General features: G+C 40.4%; 1 pseudogene; it reads right to left on the bottom strand.

Moving 5' to 3' along the window:
* Nucleotides 1-3382: 3382 nt before the first annotated feature.
* Nucleotides 3383-9416, bottom strand: LOC119249871 (importin subunit beta-1-like; annotated as a pseudogene).
* Nucleotides 9417-22432: the final 13016 nt, after the last annotated feature.

Raw genomic sequence — 22432 nt, 5'->3', positions numbered from 1 at the left:
TCTCCTGCCGCCCGCTGTTCCCCTCAGCGGTGTACTTCGGTCCTTCTGCCTGTTCTGCTCCCTGCTCTGGCTCTGGTGAATTCTCTCACCCTCCCACGCTTCTGACTATACCCAGTGCTTGTATAAATAAATAAATAAATCTTAAAAAAAAAAAAATGCACCCTACAGTAGGGTCAGACTCTTCTCAAAAGGTTTTAGGCCAATTTCTGTGTACTGACACAATTGCTCATGCATCAGACACACTACACCATCCTGTTGTGAACATGTCTTTCACAGTTTTTAGAAATGGATTCTATCTTTCTGAAAATGACAGAGTTACCAATGTGGAGATACTCAGTTTTAAAGGGGAGAATCTGAGCACCACGGATGCTAGCAATGTATGTTCAGATGCCTGACTCTAGGGTAAATGATAGGCTTTTCTGCCCTCCTGCCATTGGGATTGATGATGGATCCCTGTGGTCCTGAATGCATGCTGATAGGGGGCACCTGGGTTTTGTTACATTGTTATATCCAGTTGCATTGTTTAGTTTTGTGGACCATGGCTGTATTTTTATTTGCCAAGAGAAGCAGAGCACACAAGAGAACCAGAGAGAGGCCAGAAAAGAGTGAAGATTCACCAGGGGCTGGGAGGCCTGCCAGCCTCCTGGCCCCCTGGTACCCCTGCCTGCCATGTACCTGGTTGCAGCACTACATGTAAAAGCTCAATGAAAGCCTGAGAGAGCCACTGAGGGCTCCAGGACTCTCCTTTACCCATCTACTTTTATCATAGAGAACTAACTCTTTGCCTTCCTGGCACTACACTTATATACCAGTAACCTGTCTTGGAGGAATCGGGTCCAATTTGGTCTCCTGAATCCTGGGCTTCAGGGAATGTAGTAGTATAAAGGACACAGAACAGGATCTCTATGATTGCATGCAGACAGTTAACGAGAAGTCCTAGAGCCCTCGATGGCTTTTTCAGGGTTTTACTGGGTTTACCAGGCTGGGGGGCCTAGGAGGCTGGCAGGCTCCTGGTCTTCACTGTCTCTGGGCTCTACAGCATTCTCTCGTGGTCTCTGCTTCTCTTTCTGTGTGCTGTTCCGTTCTTTTTGCTCTGCTGGCGTCCCCGTGACACCGCCCTTATGAGCGCAGTCTCTCAGCCCAGGGGAACCCACCTATGCATGCCCACACCCTACACCAGTTGTCCACCATCAGATATGCATTCAGGACCACAGGGTTCCATCATCAATCCTAATGGTGGGAGGGCAGAAAAGCCTAGTAATTTACTTACTTGACTCCCTACAGAGAGTCAAGCCTATGCTGAAAAACAAGATGGAGAAGATAAAATAATACTTATAGATAAGTAGGGTTTTTTTTAGGATTTATTTATTTATTTGTTTGTTTTTATACAAGAGCTGGGGTAAAGGCCAGACACGTGGGAGGGTGAGACAGAGTGGGGTGCAGAACAGGCTGATGACCGAAATACACTGCAGAGGGGAGCAGTGGGCACGACAGGAGGGGTAGTTTTAAACAAAAAATTTATGAATTACAACTTGAAATGTAGTAACTTTTTTTCTGTCATATTTCTGATTTTTTAAATTTATTTATATATTTTTATATTGTTCATTTTTTTACAATATTTGCTTTCTCCACTCATGTGTAGTCCCCATAAAATTCCCACCACCAATTCAGCTGTGCAACATCACCATAGTATCTAGTGCTCTTCCCTCCCCTGTTTTGATCCCTCTCATTCCCCCTCCACGCAGAATGTCTCTGTTTTATAGTTGCCTGTTAATTTTGGTTTTTTTATTTATTATTTTATTTCCTGATCCCTTCTTTGGGATGTAGCTACTTTACAGAGAAAACTATTTCAGTCAGTCTGCCTGTTCTGTTCCCCGCTCTATCTCTGGTGAATCCTCTCACCCTCCTGCACATCTGGCCTGTACCCCAGTTCCTGTATGCATGAATAAATAAATCTTTAAAAAAAAGCAAACAGAATATGGCACTACACATCCACCAGCATATCTCACATTAATAAGACAAATAGTGGCATTGTCAATGACTTTGTGGAGAAATTGCTACCCTAACACCATTAAGAGCAGGAGTAAATTGATGCAACCATTTTGGAAAACACCTTGGTAGTATGTGCTAGAATGACATAGATGTCAATCATACATCTCAAGAAATACATTCCTAAATATACACTCAACAAACATTGACAAAGATATATCATCTATTATTATTCACAATAAATCCACATAGGAAACACACCAATGCTAATCAACAATAGTAAATTATGCTTACTCACCAACTGAAAATACTTTGTTTTCACAAAGCAATGCCTATAATACATACATGCTTGAATGTCTTAAGCCTAGTGTTGAAAAAAAGAGAACATACCGTGTATATTTATATTTATTAGTATAAATTCCAAATACAGGACTATCTTACCTGGACTTTTTCCTTGGGGAGACTATTACTTTTTGAGTATATACTAACTGGGCTTATAGGTAATGCTGATATGCTTTTATATATTTTACCTGGTGTGATAACTTTGTAATACATTTTATCTGTTTCTCTCTCTCTCTCTCTCTCTCTCTCTCTTTCTCTCTTACCTCCTCCACTTCTCATTACAGTTTTATAAATACATATTATTTATTACACAATGGATATTTATATTGACAAAGAGATTTTTTCATCAATCTTACCCTGCTTTCCAGTATTACTTAATCTCTCTCCTATTTATCATTAAGCATCATTCTATTTTCCCTGATTTAATCTTCAAACTGCCGTGCTGTGTCTTCCAATCATGCAATCATATTAAACTATTCAGTGCTTCTTAATTATTGCTAGTTATCTTTCTAATTTCAGAATTTAGCATTTTTTATGCCTCTTGCATTTTGAAACTCTCATCTCAATTACTTCTTTTTTTCCAGAATTCCATACTAATAAATCACACCCTTTGCCAGACCTTCTGTTAAGCACAAATTAAGTGTCAATAGTGTAGAAAATACCACTTACATCAACTTTTGGGAATGGTACAATACTTAAGAGACTGTGGTAAAATAGAAACATCTGTCATTAAGTACATTTTTATGCATAAAAACATTTATAGTTACAGTCCTTTTACTATATTATTTTTTTATTATAACATTGGTTTACAAAACTGTATATGAATCAGATATATATGAATGACTTTTGTGATTTTTTTTTCCATGCTTGTGAAGCTCACATCCAGGCCAGTGCCTCTGGATAAAGCAGTACCTCAATATCTTCACAGGGGTCTTCCTCATTTCCTTCAGGTCTTTGTAGTAGTGTTTGTCCTTACACTACTTTTCCTATAGCCAATATTTTTTACTACGTAAATTCTGATATAATTATTTTTATTTGTTTATTTTCTCTATCAATTTAGCTCCAACAAAGCAGCCTTTTTTTTCTTATATTCCTGCACTGTGATATTCTCAGCATTTAACATCTTCCTGAGTTCCTTTGCTGCCCATGTACCAAGGGTTTTTGCTTTGTTAGTTTTCAATGTCTGCACTCAGTTAACAGATCATGAATCAATAACATAGCTTCTATTAATTTCAGTACGTCCCTTCCCAAAAGTTGTAAATAGCTCCTCTATCAGCCCACCAGTGCAAACTACTACTCTATCTGCATGATCCTCATCTCCAGCATTGTGTCAAGGAAGGTGTTGTACTAGTATCACATTCAAGTGTACATTCTCCTGGTCTCCTATCAATCTTTGGGCAGTTCTGGTATAGGCTTCTAAGCAGATTTCTCTTAGTTCTTTCAGATAAGCCACCTGATTTGCTCAGCTTTGCTTGGGAGCCTTGCTGAAGAGTACACATATTAACCTCTACGCCATTTTTAAACTCCAAAACAGCAAGGGAAATATCACTAAATACTGATAGAATCTGTGTTATCACAGACCGGTTGTAGGGGCAGGAATGGACACAGTGCAGGTTTTCTAATATCCAGCAGACTGGGTAAAGGAGGAATTGGAGTCCTCAGTGGCTTTTGCAGATTTTTTATATAGATTACCAGGTACATGGCAGGCAGGGGTGCTGGGGGGTCGTGAGGCTGGCAGTCCTCCCAGCCCCCAGCAGGTCTTCACTCTGGGCTCTCCGGCCTTCTCTCTGCTTCTGCTTCTACTGCTACTGCTTCTCTTTTCTGCTTCTACTGGCATCCCCATGATGCCGCCCTTAAAAGTTCAGTCTCAGCCCAGGTGAATCCCATCTACCTATGCCCACACCCTATTCCAGGTGTCCGCCATCAGGCATGCATTCAGGACCGAAAGGATCCATCATCTATCCTGATGGCAGGAGGGCAGAAAACCTAACATTTTTCCTTACCCTACAGTCCACCTCCTCAGGGTTTTCTGCCATATAGTCTTTATATATACAATTTTCTTAGCAAACATAAACAATGCAGCCACGGCCCACAAAAGCTAACACATCACACTATAACAACAAAATAGAACAGAACACAAATAAGTCCAGGCAGGGCCCCAACCTAGTGGCAAAAGACAATTATTGGTACCAGCAGATGAGCCACCAAATCTGCTGCGAAGGCACTGCTCATACGAGGGAGGGAACCACTCAGGGCATCTACTGTAGCACACCAGGAGTCGTCAGGCTTCCTCACCTTCTCTGGCTGTAGTCTAGGCTACAAGCCACACACCACATCCACCCCCTGGATGCACTCACTCTGGAACTGGCGATTCTATTCTGTTGGGGGTAATCACCAACCCTCAGGGTTTCTGTCTGCAGTCACTCCAACACTCGGCCTTCATAGCCACCAATGCGACACACAAACCGCTGCACTCAGGCCAACCCACTGCACAAGCACATGGGTCAGTTATCCTTGGATACAAACTCTACATTTGGCTTGGGCTCCACCCCAAGCCACGCCCCCACTTCCCCTAGGAGGGGTTCCTCAACTCCTCACCCTCACTCAACAATGAGCCTGGCATCACCCACAGGTGATTTTAAGAGTCTCACTGGCCTTCCTCAGCTTACTTAGTGCTTAACAGCCACTCAGGGCTTCCCAAACTTAGCATCAGCACCAGTTTTTGCCTTCTCAGTTGGCTTTTCTCCGCCACCTAGCTGCTGGGCATACACAGGCTGCTTTTGGCCATCAAGGCCCACTGGCCACCCCCAGATTCCCATCTCTTGGGGTGTACAAACAATAGCATCCTCCCCCAGGGTCCCAAAACAACATTAACTTGCCAAAGTTCCTCCGCCTTCTGGCGGGATTGTCAGTCCAAGTTTATCAGTCCAAGTTCATCAGTCCATCAGTCCAAGTCCATTGGCCTCTCCCTGCATCTGCACTGGTGAGCTCCGAATCATGGTCCTCTCTTCCCCGACGATTCTTGCTGCCTCAGGGGTCATTGGCTGGTCCTCTTGGGTGTCTCCTTCATGCAAGTTCTTGTCCTGTAGCTCCTGGAACTTTCCCCTCTCCTGTGCCACCATAATGCCTCCAGTGTCGTCACAGGCAAAGTCTGTTACTCCTTAGTCCCTCCAGGTCTTCAGAGGGCTCCAATACCTGTCTGCATGGATCATCCTGCTGACTACGCCAATTGTAGGGACAGGAAGACCACAGTGCAGGTTTTCTAATCCAGCAGACTGGGTAAAGGAGGAGTCAGAGTCCTCAGTGGTTTTTTTGCAGGTCTTTTCTTGGGATTGCCAGGTACATGACAGGCAGGGGTGCTGGGGGGCTGGGAGGCAAGTCTTCACTCTATTTGGGCTCTCAGGCATTCTCTGCTTTTCTCTCGGCTTCTGCTACTTCTTTCTCGGCTTCTCTTTTGGCTTCTGCTGCTGCTGGCATCCCTGTGACACCGCCCTTAAAAGTCCAGTCTCTTAGCCCAGGTGTACCCACTTCAGGTGCCCACCATTAGGCATGCATTCAGGATCACAGGGTTCCCTCATCTATCCTGATGGAGGGAGGGCAGAAAAGCCTGATACTTTTTACCTTACCCTACACTGGAAGACATTTCTCATTCCCAGAGTTCCCTAGTAGCAGCTGCATCAACTCATCACAGAGATACATGATGTTGGCTTGCAGGGCATAACATAAGACTCCCACTAACACATAGATGCCAAAGTCACATGATATTTAACATAATGTGCCAATCCAATGCCCAGAAATTATTTAAAAGACACCATGCTGGAAAGGCTAGACAGGACACAGGGCAGGTTTTCTAACATCCAGCAGACCGGGTAAAGGAGGAGTCAGAGTCCTCAGTGGTTTTTGCAGGTCTTTTACTGGGATTTACCCTGTACACAGCAGGCAAGGGTGCTGGGGGGTTGGGAGGCTCGCAGGCCTCCCAGCCCCCAGCAAATCTTCACTCTGGGCTCTCCAACCTTCTTTCAAATTATCTCTGCTCTTCTGTTTCTTCTGCTGCTTCTTGGCTTCTCTTTCGGCTTCTGCTGGTGTCCCTGTTACGCCGCCATTAAAAGCCCAGTCTCAGCCCAGGTGAATCCCATCTACCTATGCTCATGCCTACTATCAGGCATGCATTCAGGACCGCAAGGATCCATCATTCATCCTAATGGCAGGAGGGCAGAAAAGCCTGACATTTTTCCTTACCCTACACATGCACTTTGGGAATCCATCATCCAACGCTTACACCAGTGTGCTAAATGCCAGTAGGGCATCTGTAGGGTAAGAAAAAAATGTCAGGCTTTTCTGCCTTCCCGCCATTAGGATAGATGATGGAACACTGTGGTCCTGAATGCATGCCTGATGGCGGGCACCTGGAATAGGGTGTGGGCATATGTAGATGGGATTCACCTGGGCTAAGACTGGGCTCTTAAGGATGGTGTCACGGGGACACCAGCAGGAGCAGAGAAGCCAAGAATGAATGGAAGCCAAGAGAAGAAGAGAAGCAGAGAGAATGCCAGAGAGCCCTGATAGAGTGAGAATTTGCCAGGGCCTGGGAGGACTGCCAGCCTCCTGGCCCCCCAGCACCCCTTACCTGCCATATGCCTGGTGAATCACAATAAAAAACCTGCAAAAGCCACTGAGGACTCACACTCCTCCTTTACCCGGTCTGTGGGATCATAGAAAACCTGCACTGTGTCCATTCCTGCCCCCACAGCATCATTTTACTCTTCCCCTGACCCAGACTTGCTTTGGAACATCCTTAAGGGGCGGGGGCAAGGGTATATCAGAGATCTATAATGTAGTTTTGTAAAGATTTATTTATTTTATACAAGAACTGGGGTACAGGTCCGAAGCGTGGAAAGGTGAGAGGATTCACCAGAGACAGAGCGGGGAGCAGAACAGGTAGATGGCCCAGAGACACTGCTGAGGGGAGCAGCTGGCAAGACAGGAGAGGTCTGTTGCACCATATGGGTATCTTACTAGCCAGCTGGGAATCGAACCTGCACTGCAGAGGCTGCGGAGAGCTTCACAGTGCTGTGCTCAACCCGCTGCACCACCGGGATGGCCCTATAATGTATTTTGATGATGTGCTTTCTAGAGAACATCTGAAGAACTGTGCTGAATAAAGACTGAAGGTCTTTGAACTGGATCCTGTCTGGTGTGGCCTGGAAATGTTACTCTATAGGAAGCACTTATTGCACTTGTTCCATGATGATGAGAGTTGACTTCTGAAATGCAGAGTAATAATCATTGGCACTGTTTTCAAGTTTTCTTTTAGATTCCTATGCAGAGCTCCTCAAGCTGTTCTGGTTTCCATATTGCGTGTCTGTGTTCTCCAAAAGCCTTTGAAATGAGTTCAAAAGAATAAGATAAGTAATAGGTATCTGTTTCTTCCTGATCATCAACTACACCTGCAGCTTGACAATCAATTTAAATTGAAAACACTCTTGGTTCGGCAAGAAGGCCTTTAATCAGACAATGCAGCAGAAAGTCAAGTAGACATACTCGATAGCAGCTTAAGGGATCAGCTCCAAATGTTATGAACAGCGCATGCTGTTGTAGCCCAAATAGCTAACTACACTAGGAACTTCCATTAATTTTATTAGGTTGGGCATAGCCCACATAACCAGTGATTTGAGCAGATTTGATTCATGTCCTTTCAAGATAAAGGCAAAAGCTATCACTGCCTCATCTGATATCACCATGAAGAGTGCTGTCATCTTCATAGCAGGTAGTTAAAACGTGAGATACAGGCCTGAGGCTTTGTAGTGTTCCAGTCTCCACCATCAAAATTTTCAATCTATTTAGTCAGGGATCTCCCCGGTGGTGCAGTTGTTGAGTGCTGGGCTGCGAAGCTGCCTCAGCCTCTGCAATGCTGGTTCGATCCCCGGCCGGCCAGCAAGGGTCCCACATGGCACATAGACCTCTCCTGCTGTGCCCGCTGCTCCCCTCAGCAGTGTGCTTCATCAGTCTGCCTGTTCTGCTCCCCACTCTGGCTCTGGTGAATTCTCTCACCCTCCTGTGCTTCTGACTGTACCCAGTGCTTGTATAAATAAATAAATAAATCCTAAAAAAAATAACTATTTAGTCAGTGTCTGTATGGTTTGGAACCAGGTACTACAGTGTTACCTTGGCATAAAAATTGCTTGTGTGTTTAAGGGACATTCTTCTTTGCACTGCCTTTGATGCTTAAATGGGCACATTCATTTATTCATCACAAACGTTGGAAGAGAATTGATTCTTTGTAGGGTCACCTCATCAGTATCACTTGGAATTGTTTCAATTATTATTTAAAAAACAGCAATTGTATATAATTGTGTGTGTGTATATATATATATATATATATGTGTATATAATGGAGAAGGAGAGAGATAGATTGCATGCAACAGATTCTGCTATCATTTATAGCCTTGTATCTGGACACTGTGTGGTTTTGACTCTATCAAGACTTGCTTTGGTGAAGTCCAATGAGTTCAGGAGTACATTCATTGCCACTAGTTTCTTTTTCCCTCATTCCCTGGATTGAGGGAAGTCAGAATCTGAAGAGATTTATACTATAGATGTTCTCTGTTCATATCTTGGCAAATGTAATAAATAATGTCCATTGTCAACTATTTCATTTTCTCTGTGCTACTTGGTTTGTGACATTGACCACTATCTGAGGAATGAATTCTAACCACAAGTTCATTAGGATCTATGCACAAATAACATGACCTACAAATAGAGAAGTGAAATTGGTTGGTAAATTCTTGTGCCCAAAGTCTGCAAAGTATAATTCTTGATTTCCCTTGGAGTACTAGTGTAAATAACAAGCCACCTCTGCTGATATTGAGTCTATATATCTGTTTTTTTAGATGTCAGAGAGTGCTTGACTTGTATAAGGCTGCAACCCTGGCAACCTCTTTCTTGGATTTTCCAACACTATAGAAAGCTCCACAAGGAAGGTGGAAAGGTTATGCATGGCTGCATGTTCCATGTTCTTCTGTGCTGCTTCCAGTTCCAGTCAACTGGGAAGTGATGGTCTCCTGTAGGATGATGATCAGTTCCATAGCAGAAGTGGTATCAGTAACACCTCCTCTGAAGAGTTCAGACTCTCTAGCAACAGTTCTAACTGGAGATGGGGGCTTCAGGTAAGGAGGGAAGATAGAGTGGTGTAGTGTAACAGGGTTCACTACAAACCCACTTACTAAAACTCTCTTAATATTGTTTCATGATTCTCTTCCCTCTTTTGTTCATTTTCCATTACTAAATTGCTGCTGACTGCTGTGCCTCTAGCAGCAGGAGAAGGATGTCTAAGGTATCCCAGAGAGTGACTGGTGCTCAGATAGTTGAGGCAGAAAGAAAGGAGGCAGTAATTGAGACACCACTTGTAGGGAGGGAAAGAGAGCTTGAACAGCCATTTCTCCAAACAGAGGGTGAACAGCATTTTGAAATATGCCAAACAACTAATCATCAGGGAAATGCAAACAAAATACAAATAAGCTATACCTTCATATCCATTAGGATGACTAATATCACACAAAAATTAAAATAAAACAAACCTTTGTGAGGTTTAGGAGAAACTGGAACCCTGTGTATTTTTAATGGGTTGTATAGCAGTTGCTATAGAAAAAGTATGGTTTCTTTAAACAATAAAAATTATAATTACCACATGGTTAAGCAATACTATTTCTGGGTGTATAGCCAAAAGAACGGAAAACAGAATTTTGAAGAAATATGCACACACCCATGTTCATTGCAACACTATTCAAAATAGCTAAGAGGCAGAAGCAAAGTAAGGGCCCATCAACATGTGAGCAGAAAATTCCAACTACAGTAACATAAAACACATTTAATACCTAGTAATAAATCTACCCAAGGAAGATAAAGATGTAATTGATGAAAACTAAAACATTATCAAAAAAATAGAAGATTGAAAGAAACTGTATACTCGACTGGAAGATTTAGCATAGTTCAAATGGCCATATTACCCAAGGTAACATATAGATTCAATGTAATACCAAACAATTTTTAATGTAATTCTTCAAATAAGTAAAACAAACATTACTGAAATTTATATGGAATCACAGAAGATCCAAAATAACTAAAGCAATACTGAGAAAATAAAAAGAGGAATGAAGGTATTACATTCTCCACTTCAAATTATATTGAAAGTCTATAGTTTAAAAAAAAAAAGCTATGATATTTAAATAAAAATTGATACAAATGCCAGTGGAACAAAATTGAAAGCCTTGAAATAAAATCATACATATTTAAGCAATTAATCTACAATAATAAGCCAAATGTATACAATGGAGAAGGAAATTCTTTTCAACAAATGCTGTTTGGAAAATTGTACAGTTACAGGCAGACAAATGAAACTAATACAATTATCCCACACCATATACAAAATTTAACTCAAAAATGCATTAAAAATTTGGATGTTAGAACTGAAACCATAAAATAATAGAAGAAAACACTCTATACTATTGACCTCAAGGATGTCTTGGGGGACTTGACTCCAATGACAAAGAGAATAAAAGAAACAATAATCAAATGGCAATACATGAAACTATACACTAGTTTATATTAGTGAAAGAAACTACCACTAAAATGAAAAGATAGCCTAATGAATGGGACAAAATATTTACATACCATACATTTGACAAGGGGCTAACATCTAAGATCTACAAAGAACACATACAAAAAAAAAAAAAAGTAAACAAACCCAATGAAAAAATGGGCAGAAATACAGACATTAGCTCCCATCTTGCCCTTGGTGCTCTTGCAGGGTGTTTCAATAAGTCTGCTTTTCCTGTTCTCCACTCTGTCTGGTGAATTCTTTCACTCCCATGCCTTTGGCCTCACCCCAATATTAGACCTCCACATTTGCTGGCCCATCTGGGTAACTCTACACCTTCTCTTGGTTTCTCGTTCTCTGGTGGACTACAAGGAAACCTTGGAGCCATGGAAAGTAGCTAGTTGGGGTACACCCCAACAGTGCTGAAAGTTCAGTTCCAGGTATCCTGAAAGACTGCTGTGGCCCAATCTGGTGGATGACAGCCTTTTCATCATTCAAGTCCCCAGTGGGTTGCTTGGCTCATGGACTACTTTATCTCTCTTCCTCTATGGCCAGTGCTCCAGTCTGCTTGCTCTGAACAGTCCCCCCACCTCCAGTTCCTGAACCTCTGCTTAACAATCAGTGAGTCTTATGAGACCAGCTCTCCATACAGCCTATCAAAAGGCCAAAAGTGGAGGGGTCCTAGTCAGGCAGCTATCCCAGGTCAGTGATGGGTTACTTGGACCCCTCGTTTCCAGTCGGTAGAGCCCTGGACTATAGGGTTGTCCATTTGGTACCTCTGCCACTGGAGGCCTCTGACCTAACAGGAAGGACACCACAGCTTTATCTTTGTGACCTGTTCATTATGGGCACTTTCCCTTTGATGTTGCAGGAATCACCAGGCAATCTATCGTTCAACTCCATAGGACGTGTCCTTGGGCTCCATTATTAAAAACTGGAGCACATTTTCTCCTTAGACTCAAAAGTAGTAGTGCCTAGTCTTTCTTTGCAATACTGCCTGATCCCAGTAAAAATTAGAGAATCAAAAACCTGGTCTATAAACAGCATCTTAACTATAACACTATTCTCCAGTTAGACCATATTTTCTGTGGTCTAGGCAGGAGGCAGAAATGCTGGCGATTAAAGTGAGGGGCAGCACTGTAGTTGAATGTTGTGAGGGGGCTGCCTTTGTTCTCCTCAAGCAGTTGTCTGGACCTTTGCTCCCCAGCTAAGATCATTGGTATGTCTCTGGTGTCTTCGAGCTGTAGTGGGCACTGGACCTTCCTGTGGTCCAACTTGAGATACTGTTCTGATCTGTTTCATAGGCAAAAATCTATTTCCCCCTACTTTTAAAAAGGTCACATCCACACTCTGTTTAAATAAGACATGGGGGGGGAAATAATAACAATTCAAAACAAAGCAAAAACGGACAATTATAAACCAGAGACATCCTGCAGGGGAAGAGGAGGGAGAGGGATCAAATGGAGAGAGGGAAGAGCACAGGGGACTGAGGTGATGGTGCACAGGTGCTTTGGTGAAGGAAACTCTATGGGGACTACACCTGAGAGTGTGGGGTCGGGGAAGCAAACATTGTTTAAAAATGAACAATGGTGGGGCCTCCCCAGTGGCGCAGTGGTTGAGCGCTGGGTTGCGAAGCTGTCCGCTGCCTCTGCGGCACCGGTTTGATCCCTGGCTGCTCCCCGGCCACTGGAGGAGTGTCCCACATGGCGCGCAGACCTCTCCTGCCGCCCGCTGCTCCCCTCAGCAGTGTACTTTGGTCCCTCTGCCTGTTCTGCTCCCCACTCTGGCTCTGGTGAATTCTCTCACCCTCCCGCGCTTCTGACTGTGCCCAGTGCATGTATAAACAAAACAAACAAACAAATAAATAAATAAAAAAAATGAACAATGGTGTATCCTCTCACCATCCACACTTGTAGCCTCTACCCCAGTTCCTGTATGCATAAATAATCTTTCAAAAATAGTAAAATAAAATAAAATTAATTTGGTAAAAGAAAACTATGAAGGGAAAATTCATCTTTCTGTGAACTAAATTCCAAACCTCAGATTTCTATTCCTAGGAATAGGCAAACTACAGAGTAAGAGATCTTAATCTATCCTCTCTACTGTTGCTCCTCGTGATCTATTGATACGTTCTCTTGTCTTAGAAATGGGCTTGATCTCATGAAATCAAGCAGAAAAAAGGACTTTGTTGTTATTTTTGACTTCCTTCTACTTGTGTTTAAAATAATCCCAGCCTGAGCCTCACTGATGGTGCAGGGGTTAAAGACAGCATTATCAAACTATTGGCAGCCATTGCAGCACTAGTTGAGGCTTACTGAGTTTAATAATGGGAATTTGTTGACTATCTAGAATCATTTAATCTAAAATTACTGTGCTTTCAGGTTAAATTTTTGCTCCTTATTGTGAAGAAACTACAATTTTAATGTCATGTCATCCTCCAAAATTTTTTCAAAGCATGTATTTTGAAAATATGATAAGTTACATTTAAATCATCCAGACTAAAAGAGTGGTAGTAGTGGTAGTATACAACTATTACAATATATATATATAATATATATAATATATATTTTAAAGATTTATTATTTATGCATGCAAGAGCTGGGGTACAGGTCAGAGATGTGGGGGGTGAGAAGATCCACCAGAGAGAGTGGGGAACAGAACAGGCAGACTGACTGAAATACACTGCTGAGGGAAACAGCGTCCGAAACAAGAGAGGACTGCCTTGCCATGTGGGCTTCTCCCTGGCTGCCTGGGGATCAAACTCGAGCTGCAGAGGCTGTGGATTGCTTCATAGTGCAGTGCTAAACCCCTTGCACCACCAGGGAGACCCACAACTATTACAATATTTTACAACAGACATTAAAACCTGGGATATATCATTTTTTTTTTTACTTTTTATTTTTGTTGCTTTTCTTTCTCTGTTGTTTTTGTTGTTGTTATTATTATATTTTTATTCCCTCCAGAAAATCACCAAGGCCCATTGTTTACCTCCATTAGCCCCTCCACTCTTTTTCCTATTTCATCTGGCAATTATCATCTTTTTTTTTTTTACTAAGTTTAAGTTTGTTAAAGATTTATTTTTATTTACTTATGCATATAAGAACTGGGGTGTAGGCCAGAGGTGCGGGAATGAAAAGATTCACCAGAGGCAGAGTGAGGAGTAGAACAGCCATATTGACTGAAATACACTGCTGAGGGGAGCAGCAGGTGAGATAGGAGAAGTCTGCAGCTCCATGTGGGTGAGCTACCTGGCCAGGGGTAGAACTCAAGCTGCAGTGACTGGTGATAGCTTGATAGTTCTAAGACTTTAACCCTATACCACCAGGGAGGTCTGGAGTTGAATTTTTAATTTCTTCTATTGTTTTACTGTAATTGTTTTTGAGGGGAATTGATATTCTGCAGATGAGTCAGATCACCCAAAATCTGTCTTTCACTTTTTGATTAATCTCAGCATATTCACCCCAGCATTTGTCCATTTTTGTCCCAAATGCCACAGTTTCATCTCTTTTCACAGCTGTATAATATTTCATTAAATATACATTCCTCAGTTTCTATCCATTAATCTATTGAAGGGCACTTGGTTTAGTCCCACAATTTGGCAATGGTATACAATTCTGCTATGTATGTAGGTATAGATTGATCCTTTCATATAGGATTTTTCATGTTGTTTGGATAAATGCCTAGTAAGAATATTGTTGGGTCAAACAGAATATCCATTTTCATTTTTCTTGATAAATTTCCATACAAATTCCAAAGAGGCTCTACCTGATTGCATTCTCACCAAGAATAGATGAGAGTTCATTTATTACCACATTACCAACATTTGTTATTTCTTTTTTTTTATATATATATAGAGGCATGCTTTATTTATTTATTTAATTGTTTGTTTGTTTGTTTTTGTTTATACATGCACTGGGTACAGTCAGAAACACAGGAGGGTGAGATAATTCACCAGAGCCAGAGTGGGGAGCAGAACAGGCAGAAGGACCGAAGTACACTGCTGAGGGGAGCAGCGGGAGGCAGGAGAGGTCTGCACGCCATGTGGGACCCTCCTCCGGTGGCCAGGGAGCAGCCGGGATGGAACTGGCACCATAGAGGCCGCAGGCAGCTTCGCAACCCAGAGCTCAACCGCTGCGCCACTGGGGAGGCCCAACATTTGTTAATTCTGTTCCTTCTTATGTAGATAGCATCATGGGGTTGAGGTGGTAAATCAGTGGTTTTAATTTGCATTTATTGTATAATAAATGATGTTGAACATTTCTATCATATGTAAACAGGACAACTGAATGTTTTCCTTAGAGAAGTACCTATTGAGTTTCTTTGTCCATTTCTAGTTGGGCTGTTTGATTCTTTGTTATTGGATTGATTCACTATCAGTAGTGTGAAATGGTGGAGATATACTACTTGTCAGGTGTATGTTATGCAAATATTTGAATCCCATTCTCTAAGTTGTCTTTTTGTTTTTGTGATGGTTTCTTCTGAGGAACAAAATCTTTCAAATTTTAAGAAGTCTCACTTGTTTATTTTTACTTTGTTTCCCTTGCTGTTGGGACTATATTCCCAAGTACATCTTTGTGGTTGATGTCCTAGAGTATGTTCCTATATTTTCTTTCAGGTAATTTATGGTTTCAGTCCTTATGCTCAAATATTTAATTTATTTTTTTAGTTTATTAGGGTCTTTTGTAACTCCATATGAATTTTCTAATTGATTGTTCTATTTGCTTTAGAAAGGTCATTGTTTTAATTGGTATTACATTAAATCTATAAATTGATTTGAGTAATAAAGCCATTTTGATTATGTTAATGTGTCCTACCCATGAACACAAAATATCTTCCATTTCTTTGTTGGCCTATATACCATATTATTCATTTATCTGACAGATCTGACACACAAACACTTAGAAACTAAAGAAAATAGAATAGTGCCTGTAATTGATTAGGGAGAGAGAAAATGAATTGTTCTGGTATCAGTTTTGCAAGACAGAGAAATACTAACAACATTTAAACAATTGGAGTACAGTTCTTGCAGAACGTATATATACATTTATACACACACACACACACACACACTTGTTTATTCAAAATACACGATTTCTTCCTTAAAATGTGATCACCTGGTTTTCCCACCACCAAAGTGCCTGCAGTCATCTACCATACTCAAACACTTAATAACATTTTCCTCTCACATAATTTCCCCCTGCAGTCTCCATATTCTCTCTCTACGTGCCCTCCCCATCCTGAACATCTCAGATCTACAGTCTGTTTCCAAGGGTCAGTTTTATAGTTTGTCTTTGTCTGATCCTTTGTTTACTCTAGTTTCCACAATTAAGTGAAACCATCCAGTGTTTATCTTTCTCCTGGCTCACTTCATTTGAAATAATCCCTTTAAGTTGCGTGATATTGTTATAAATGGCATGAGTTTGTTTTTTGATCCCTGAGTAGTATTCCATTGTGTATATGTACCACATCTTCTTGCCCCATTCATCTGTTCTGGGGCATTTAGGATTTAGGTAGTTTCCATATCTTGGTTATTGTTATTGTAAATAGAGCTGTTTTAACAGAGAACTGCAGGTTTTCTTTCCAATTAGATTATTTTGTGCTCTTTAAATAGATACCTAGGAATGGAATTACTGGGCCATTTAACATTTAAAAATGTTAAATCCATTTTTTTTTTTCTTTTCAGGAACCACCACACTTCTTTCCATAGGGGTTGGGCCAGTCTTTTTTATGGTTCCATAAATAGTGTAACAATGCTCCTTTTTCTCCACACCCTCACCAGCCTTTGTTTCTGTTTTTGTTTTGTTTGTTTCTGTTTGTTTGTTTTTTGATATTGGTCATTCTCACAAGTGTTTTATCTCATTGTAGTTTTGATTTGTATTTCTCTGATAGGTGATGATGAACATTTTTCATATGTCTGTTGGCAATCTGCATGACATGTCTTCTTTGGAGAAGTGCCTACTTGTCTGATCTGCCCATTTTCTGATTGGGTTGTTTGTTTTCATTTTGTTTGAGTTGTGTAAGTGATTTGTAGAACTTTGATATCAATGTCTTATCAAATTAATGGTGTGCAAGTATTTTTCCCATTCACTAAGATGTCTCTTTGTTTTAGTCAGCAAATCTTTCTCTGTACAAAGTATAGTTTTCTTGGTATAGTTCTAGTTGTCTATTTTCTTCAGTATTTTTTCCTGGCTGTTGGAGATTATTCCACAGATATATTTCCTAGGTTTATGTCATGGAGTGTTTTGTCTATGTTTTCTTCTATGTATTTTGTGGTTCCAGGTTTTACATCCAAATCTTTTATTCATTTATAGTATGACGTGGTGGTCTAGATTCATTCTTTTGTATGTGGCAGTCCAATTTTCCCAGCATTTGTTGAAGTGGCTTCCCTTGTTCCAGTTTATATACTGTGTTCCTCTCTCTTATATTAGTTGTCCAATCATGTATGGTTTTATTTCTGTATTATCAAATCTCTTCAATCAGTCTGTGTGTATATTTTTGTTCTAGTTCCATGCTGTTTTATTTACCATTGCTTTATAATATAGTTCAAAGTCCAAAATTGTGACACCTCCATTTTTTTACCCTTTTAGTCTTGAGAGACATGGCTATCTGTTTTTTCTTTGTTTTGTGGTTCCATATGGATTTCAGTAATATTTGTTCTATTTCTTTGAATAATGACATCGGGATGTTTTATTGGGGTAGCATTGTATTTATAAGTGGCTTTGGGTAGGATGTCCATGTTGAGAATATTGATTCTTCCAATCCATGATAAGGCTGTATCTTTGCATTTGTTGATTTATTTATGCCTTCTATTTATTTTAACAATGTTTTATAGTTTTATTGTAAAAGTTCTTGCCTCCTTTTTTTTTGGTTTATTTACAGGTATAAAATTCATTTTTATGGGCCTCCCCTGGTGGTGCAGCAGTTGAGCACTGGGCTGCGAGGCTGCCCTTGGCCTCTGCAGCACCAGTTCTGTCCCCAGCCACCAGCGAGGGTCCCACATGGTGTGCAGACCTCTCCTGCCATGCCCACTGCTCCCCTCAGCAGTGTGTTTTGTCAGTCTGCCTGTTCTATTCCTCGCTCTGGCTTTGGTGGATTCTCTCACCCTCCTGAGCTTCTGACTGTGCCCAGTGCTTGTATAAATAAATAAATCTTAAAAAAAATATTTTTATGGGATTGTAAATGAAATGGCTTTTTAAATCTCATCTTCTTCTATTGCATTATTTGTATATAGGATGGCAACTGATTTTTGTGCGTTGATTTGGTATCCTGCCACTTTTCTGAACTGGTATATTAGTTTCAGTTAGTTTTTCTGTGGCATCTTTGGGGTGCCAAAGATTTATTTGTGCATACCATTATTTGCAAATAATGGTAGCTTTATTTCTTCTTTCCCAAACTGGATTAATTTTATGACTTTCTCTTACCTAATTACTCTAGCTCAGACTTCTAAGACTATGTTGAATACTAGTGGTGAGAGTAGACATCCTTTTACCAGTTCTTAGTAGAATGACTTTCAGTTTTTCACCATTGGGTATGATATTTGCTATGGACTTGTCATAAATGGCTTTTATTATGCTAGCTCTGTTCAAGTAATCCCATTTTCAAGGGGTTTTGTCATAAATTGATACTGAGTCTTATCAAATGCTTTCTCAGATCTGATATGATCAAGTGGTTTTTCCTTTTCTTTTTGTTGATGTGTTGTTTTATATTGATTGATTTTCATATGTTAAACCAACCCTCTGTTCCTGATATAAATTCCCTTTGGCCATGGTGTATAATCTTTTTAATGCATTGTTGAATTCTATTTGCTAAGATTTATGTGTCTGTGTTCATTAGGGATATCGGTATGTAGTATTCTTTCTTTTTGTTATCTTTGTTATTTTTTTTTTTTGATGTAGTGTAAACTTGGCCTCATAAAATGTGTTTGGAAGAATTCCTTCTTTAATTTCGAAAAAAAAAATTGAGCAGGATTCTTGTTAATTTTGCATTCATGGTATGTTAGAACTCACTTCTGAAGCCATCTGGTCTTGGTCATTTGTTTTTATGAGATTTTAATTATTGTTTCAATTTTTTTAAAGATTTATTTATTTGTGCATACAAGAACTGGGTTACAGGCCAGAGGTATGAGGGGTGAGAGGATTCACCAGAGACAGAGTGGGGAACAGAACAGATGGACTGATTGAAATACACTGCTGAGGGGAGCAGTGGGTGAGACAGGAGAGGTCTGCTGCGCCATGTGGGTAGTTCCCTGGCCAGCCAGGGATCGAACTTGTGCTGCAGAGGCTACAGATTGCTTCAAGTGCTGTGCTTAATTCTTTGTGCCACCAGGGAGGCCCTGTTTCAATGTTTTTGCTTCTGATTGGTTTGTTCAATTATTCTATTTCTTCCCTACTCAGTCTTGGGTGATTTTATAATTCTAAGAATCTGTCAGTTTCATTTAGGTTGTTGATTTTGTTTGCATATAATTGTTTATATTAATCATTTATTAACCTCTGAATTTCTGCAGTGTCCGTTGTAACTTCCCTTTCATTTTAGATACTATTCATGTCAGTTTTCTCCCTCTTATTTTAGTGAACTTAGCTACAGGATTGTCTATTTTGCTTTTTTTTTTTTTTTTTTACAAAGAGGTAGCTTTTGGTTTCATTGACTTTTTTTTTTTAAAGATTTATTTTTATTTATTTATACAAGCACTGGGTACAGTCAGAAGCGCGGGAGGGTGAGAGAATTCACCAGAGCCAGAGCGGGGAGCAGAGCAGGCAGAAGGACTGAAGTACACTGCTGAGGGGAGCGCGGACGGCAAGAGAGGTCTGCGCGCCATGTGGGACCCTCCTCCGGTGGCCTGGTAGCAGCTGGGGATTGAAATGGCGCTGCAGAGGCTGCAGGCAGCTTTGCAACCCAGCGCTCAACTGCTGTGCCACTGGTGAGGTCCTTCATTGACCTTTTGGACTGTCTTTTTGATTTCTATTTCACTTATTTTGGCTTTAATTAATTTCTATTATTTTCTTCTTTCTAACGGCCATTGGATTTTTTTTTTTTTTTTGTCTTTTATTCTTCTATTATAGTTCCTTGAGATGAGAGACAAGGTTTTTTTTTTGTTTGGGATCTTTCTAGTTTCTTAATGTGGGCCTCTAAGCTATGTACCTCAGTTTTAGAAGTGTTTTTGGCTGTTTTCTATACATTCTGAGAGGATCTATCCTCATCATTTGCCTTGAGGTATCTTTTATTTCTTCTTTGATTTCTTCATTAACCCATTGGTCATTTAATAGTGCATTATTCAGTCTCCACATATTGAAATATTTCTTTGTTTTCTTTTTGTGGTTGATTTGCAGTTTAATACCTTTATTCTCAGAGAAGATAGTTGGTATGTTTTTCTACTCATGAATATATTGAAGCTGGTCTTGAATCTCAGTGTATGTCAATCCTAGAGAATGACCCATGTGCATTTGAGAAAAATGTGTATTTGACTTATTTTTTTTTTTATTTTTAGTGCAGTGGCCTATAAATGTCTAGTGTCTGTGTCCTTATTTACTTTCCGTCTTGTTCATCTGTCCACAAGGGATGTTGAACTCTCCAATAGCAATATGTATTACTTCCAATGTCTTTTTTCAAATTTTATAGTAGTTGTGTGATGCATTTTGGTGCTCCTTTGTTTGGTGAGTATATGTTGATGAGAGTTAGGTCTTCCTATTTTATTGTTCCTTTCATCTTTATATAGTGTCCATCCTTTTATCTTCTTACTTTTGTAAGTTGGAAGTCTATTTTGTCTGATATAAGAATGGTTGTCCCTGCCTTTGGATACTATTAGCTTACAGGGATGTTTTCCATCCTTTTGCTCTCCATCCATGTTTATTCTTGGTACGTAGGTGTTTTTGGTGGCGACAACAGAAGTTTGGGATTCTGTTTCTTTTTTTTTAAAGATTTATTTATTTATGCATACAAGGGCTGGGGTGTAGGCCAGAGATGCAGGGGGGTGAGAGGATTCACCAGAGACAGAGTGGGGAACAGAGCAGGCAGATTGATTGAAATAAACTACTGAGGGGGCCAGTGGGCAAGCAAGGAGAGGTCTGCTGCCCCATATGGGTTGCTCCCTGGCTGGCAGGGGATTAAACTCGTGCTGCAGAGCCTACAGATCGCTTCATAGTGTGTTGCTTAACCCCTTGTGCCACCAGGGAGGCCCTGGATTCTGTTTCTTAATCAAATTATATATTCCTTGTGTTTTCATCAGTGAGTTCAGAGACCATTACCCACTGGAGTGACTTTGACATGTAAATGTCCATCACTGACATTTTGTTCCCAGCTTTGTGGTTCTCTTCTTTGCGTTCATTCCGCTCTCTGGTTTGATCCTATGGCTTGTGTGTTCAATGGATGCAGAAACCCATCTTTGTCTGGAAGGTTCTTATTTTGCTGTCATACAGGAAGGAGAGTCACGCATGATAGAGTACTCTTGGATGACATATTTTTTCATGTAGTATTATGAGTATGCCATTCCCTGTCTGTGTCCCTGTCATCTTGATTAACACAGCATTTTTTTTATTTTTTCCTGGTACCAGCTATATCACACATTGTTCTTCTGATTGTATTCATAATGATAATTTCTGAGCATATCCCCCTCTATCTTTCAGTTCAACAATATTTTATTTATTCTTCACCTATAATTTTTGGTTATCTATTTTGTAAAAGATATCTGGCTATATAGAAGAACTCACATCAATATAAAATGTTTCTTTTTAAAGACTAATAATCAAGAAATTATTCACAGTTACTTTTCTCGCACTCTTAATTTGTTCTCCTTTTCACAACATCTGATTAAAACACAAGATGTGCAGGTCTTAGTGTGTCTAGTGATTTTCCTTTTTTCACTTAGTGTATTCAGACTTTGTGATCTGCTATAATCATTACAATATTCAGAAAAAACAGTTCAGTATGTGTGAAAAGAAAATGAAGAATGGTGGGTATATGTGACTTTTTGTCACTTTTTGTTTACTGAATTTTTTTTTTTTTTTTAGATTTGTTTATTTATACAAGCACTGGGTACAGTCAGAAGCACGGGAGGGTGAGAGAATTTACCAGAGCCAGAGTGGGGAACAGAACAGGCAGAGTGATGAAACACACTGCTGAGGGGAGCAGCTGGAGCAGCAGGAGAGGTCTGTTGTGCCATGTGGGACCCTCGCAGGTGGCCAGGGATCCAACCACCACTGCAGAGGCCACAGGCAGCTTTTCAGCCCAGAGCTCAACCGCTGCGCTACCAGGAGAGGCCCTTGTTTACTGAATTTAACCAACACTAACATAACACAATACCAGTCACTTTTCTGTAGAATTATGAAATATAACAAAATGATTCCTTTTAAAAACACATTGAAAAAGTTGAGTTTCCAGCGGTGTATTTCATCAGTCTGCCTGTTCTTTATCTAGCTCTGGCTCTGGTGAATTCTCTCACCCTCCTGAACTTCTGACTGTACCCAGTGCTTGTATAAATAAATAAATAAATCTTTAAAAAAAAAAAAAGAA

The sequence above is a fragment of the Talpa occidentalis genome, unplaced genomic scaffold (assembly GCF_014898055.3).
Source record: "Talpa occidentalis isolate TD23 unplaced genomic scaffold, MPIMG_talOcc4v2.1, whole genome shotgun sequence".
NCBI lineage: Eukaryota > Metazoa > Chordata > Mammalia > Eulipotyphla > Talpidae > Talpa > Talpa occidentalis.
This window is presented reverse-complemented; position numbering and strand designations above follow the sequence as displayed.